The sequence below is a fragment of the Schistosoma mansoni genome, chromosome 3, assembly GCF_000237925.1.
Source record: "Schistosoma mansoni strain Puerto Rico chromosome 3, complete genome".
Classification (NCBI taxonomy): domain Eukaryota; kingdom Metazoa; phylum Platyhelminthes; class Trematoda; order Strigeidida; family Schistosomatidae; genus Schistosoma; species Schistosoma mansoni.
This window is the reverse complement of record NC_031497.1, coordinates 9376603-9380799: the sequence shown is the minus strand read 5'-3', so window position 1 is coordinate 9380799 and position 4197 is coordinate 9376603.

Genomic DNA, 4197 nt, shown 5'->3' with positions numbered 1-4197 from the left:
TGGAGCCTGGACGGCTGTTTCTCCTATTGTGGGACTCATCAGTAGTGCTCACCCACGATCCCACCCCACGGGATCCGAACTCAGGACCTACCAGTCTCGCACCAGAGCAATTAACTGATAGACCACTGAGCCGGCCGTTCAGTGCTTCCTGGTTTTCCATGGTGGTCTAGCTTCAATTGACTCATGATCTCAACTATATAAAATTACTAAATTCTCCACGAAGTCCCCTTCTGCTAATAATTTTTTTTAATACTTTTCTAAAATTACTACCTTTCTATTCTTTTCATATTTTTATTTCAAATATATTTCTGTGTAGTGAATATGTAAAATAATCTTTTTTTATATTCATTTAAATCAGTGACTTTCAGTTGACAAAATTTACTGTTTGGTTTGTTTTTTTTATATACAACAACAAAATGACAGTAATTAGAGATACATTGAATTTTAATTCAGTTTGTTTATTCTACCTATTTTACTCTTATTTATTTAATTTTAAGTAAGAAAATTGTTTGAATTCATCTCTATAGTGATTGAATTAAATAATCACAAAATGAAAAAAACACTATGGGGCCATGTATATTTGTGTACATGTATATGTGTAAGTGTGTACCAATGTTTCTACAAACTTTGTGTATAGTATACAATCATAAATACATACTTCTTTTCAGTACAGATTTACTTATATAAATAAAAAAATTGAAAGATATGAAAATTGCATGTATTATAAATATAAAAAACAGAAGAGAATTAGATTGTATGTGAAAGGGGAGTAAGGGGTTCTTTTTTTCTGTCAAGATACAAAACATGATAGGTATATAAAATTTCCAGAAGTCAATGAAAAAGTCTCCGTTTGTAAATATCTTCCAAATTCTTCTTAAGATTCTTGTCAGATATTCCATTATTTTGTTTTACTGCATCAAATTGGCTTTTTTGTGTCAAAATATCATGTAATTATGAAATGACGAAGATGATTTCCATTTTTGAAACTGGTGCAGTTCGTGGAAATAAATGAAATTAAACATATAAACAAGGGATAGGAGGTAGTATCATACACATCTAAATCTTGCTTATATATACGTCATACGGTATTTGGATTACGTTAAAGTTAATTTTGTTATCACAGAACCTAAAAATTTAGAAAAATAAAATAATATTTCATATATATTTGACCTCACTTTTACATGATTATGAAAACAATCTATCAAAAAATGAATACTTTAGTAAGAAAACAACTTTTGCACCTATTTGTATACAAAAGTTAGTTACATCGCGGAGTAATGAACATCTTTCTGACGTAATACTTGTGAATGAATTCTAACCACGAACATAAATTCAGTTTTATAAACGACTTTCAGGTTTCACAGAAAGTTTAAGATATATCAACGGCACAAATTACAATGGTACAGACCTGTTTTACTCAGATTATTTCACTATCTAGAGTGATTCTGTATCAATGTCAAATGTGTTACACGAACAAAATAATTAGCGGAAGAGTTGCTGAAATTCATTTGTGCTGAACATGAAATGAAATTCCGAAAGTTACCTTTTGAATTCATTACTAAGTGGTTGATATTGTGTATAACTACCAATAAATTTAAAACCATACGTCGTGAAATATTTAGTTTCCGTCTACTCGAAAGCTATCAGAATAATTTCTTTTATTATCTATCAACCAGAAACGTCATTCATTTTTATCGTTAATTGTAAAGCTGTGGAATTTCGTTTTGTTGAATTCAAGGCCGAATTCGATCGGCTCCTGTTTAAATAATGACACCGCAAACAGATGATTCATTAGTGCTTGCATTCTATTTTTTTGTGTAGAGATTATTACTTGAATTTAGATGACGTATTTCGTCCGATTCCTGGACCTGCCATCTGTGTACAGTTGTTTACGTTCACACTAATATTCAATAACCACTACTTTTGGCGTTGATCCACCACCATTCCTTATAATAATCCGCTCGTCTTTTTATGCATGGTGTTTTTTAGTTACAAACCATATAATATCCATGTTTTACTACTTTATATCTATATTATTTCTAAAAAAATTGCCCAAAAGGTGTTCTGTTTGAATAAATAATGAAATAAACACTGTTTCCTAATCCCAGCGAATGTTAACTTTACACCGTGAACTTAAGTTTTATTTTTTACTTCTTATAAGAATAATCTTTAGACAATCGAAACCCAGAAAAATTTTATGACTGGATTTCGCCGCTAGCCACTATCCATCTTTGCTTACCATGCTTGTGAATGAAGGCAATGCGCACAGTATGCACATATGCCAATAAGAGACTGACCAGTTACAGTCCTAAACATCAATAGGAAGACTCAAACAAACAATACTAAGTGGATTTAGACTTCACCCCATTGCACAAGCATGTGGCTATCAGGACTCAGTAACTAAGTGGATAACGCGATGGCGTTCGAGGCGAACGGTACTGGGTTCGAGTCGCAGAGTGAACATCAACTCTGAGATGCAGGTAAACCCAGCTGATAAGACTCAAATAGGACGAAGTGACTGATCAATTACAGTCCTAAACATCAATCGTATGAATAAAGTAAACAATACCAAGTGAATTTAAGCTTATAACTGGTTTCTATAGCTGTTTAAATGTCATAATATCATATTCTATTACCTCATTTACTAAAATGTAAATAAAAGTTTGAAATTATACATTTTACACATATGTAAGAGATATTATATAAAAATTTAAGACAATAATATGAACAACTAAAATCAGAGTTCATTTCCTATTTGTTATTAACCATAACAGACATTATTCAAGATGTTCAACATATGTACAAAATATTTGTTTATTTTCATTCGATAGATTTTAAACATGGTCACATATGTTTCATACAGAATCGAAATGTAATTATTTATAAGCCTCGATTTGATGCAATAAAAACTGTTTGCTCTTTTTTTTTTTGTTTTTTTTTATTTTCATATAAACATGATATTTATTCAACTGTGAATATTGTAATTTATGATTACATTGTTACCATGTTAAAATTTATTCCCTTCATATGTATGTATATACATATATATGTATGTGTGTATCAATTATTGAACCTTGAACAAGTGTAATAGGAACAAGCTTAAACTCAAGTAGAACAAAATAAATTCCAATCATAAATTACTGTTTTTCTATGACAAATAAATGAAATCTCCACAAAACTACTTCTGATATTATATACATATTTTTGTTTGTTTTAATATTTACATTCAAGTATTTACTTATTTAATTTGAGTTAGATTAATTTAGATTAAATATTTTTAATGACTATGTTATTTATCTCTTAAATCTTAGAAAAGAAAAATGTAAATAATTCTATGGTAACAAAAATGAAGAAACTATTTGAATTTATGTATAGATACTTCTTAGTGTTTGACTTTATGACTTATATGACAAGTGAAATTGCTTTAACCAAACAACTATATCAAACATATTATTGTTTTCATTAAATTAAGTTGGATGGTTGTTAATAATTGAATGAAGAGCGACTATTCCGTTCTATTTGAAGCTCATCAAATGGATGTATCAACAACTACAAATCATTATATGAAAAACAGTATCATTTTACCTAGATGATAGAAAATAATTAAGTATTGAATAATGATATTTCTTCGAAATACCAATATAAACATATACTAAGAATAACGAAACTACTAACGATTTACAATATTTATTTAAATATTTAAGGAAATATTTCTCATTGAGCAAAGATGAATAATGGCTAGCAGTGGAATACAGGACACAAGTTTCGTCCTAACTGGGACTCGTCAGCTGGAAGTGTCTGCATCTGAGTTGATGTTCACTCTGCGACTCGAACCCAGTACCTTTCACTTCAAACGCCATCACGTTATCCACTTAGCTACTGAGTTCTGATAGCCACTTGCTTGTACAATGGGGTGAAGTTTAAATTCATTTAGCATTGTTTGTTTGAATCTTCTCATTGATGTTTACAATATTTATTTAAATATTTAAGGAAATATTTCTCATTAAGCAAAGATGGATAATGGCTAGCAGTGGAATCCAGGACGCGCGTTTCGTCCTATAAAGCTATTGAATTAAGACAATATCAAGGCAGTCCGCATAGCATTTTCATATACCTACAAGTGACTGATCAATTTCAGTCTTAAATAACAATCGGAAGATACAAGTAAACAACATCAAGTGAATTTAATATTTCTCA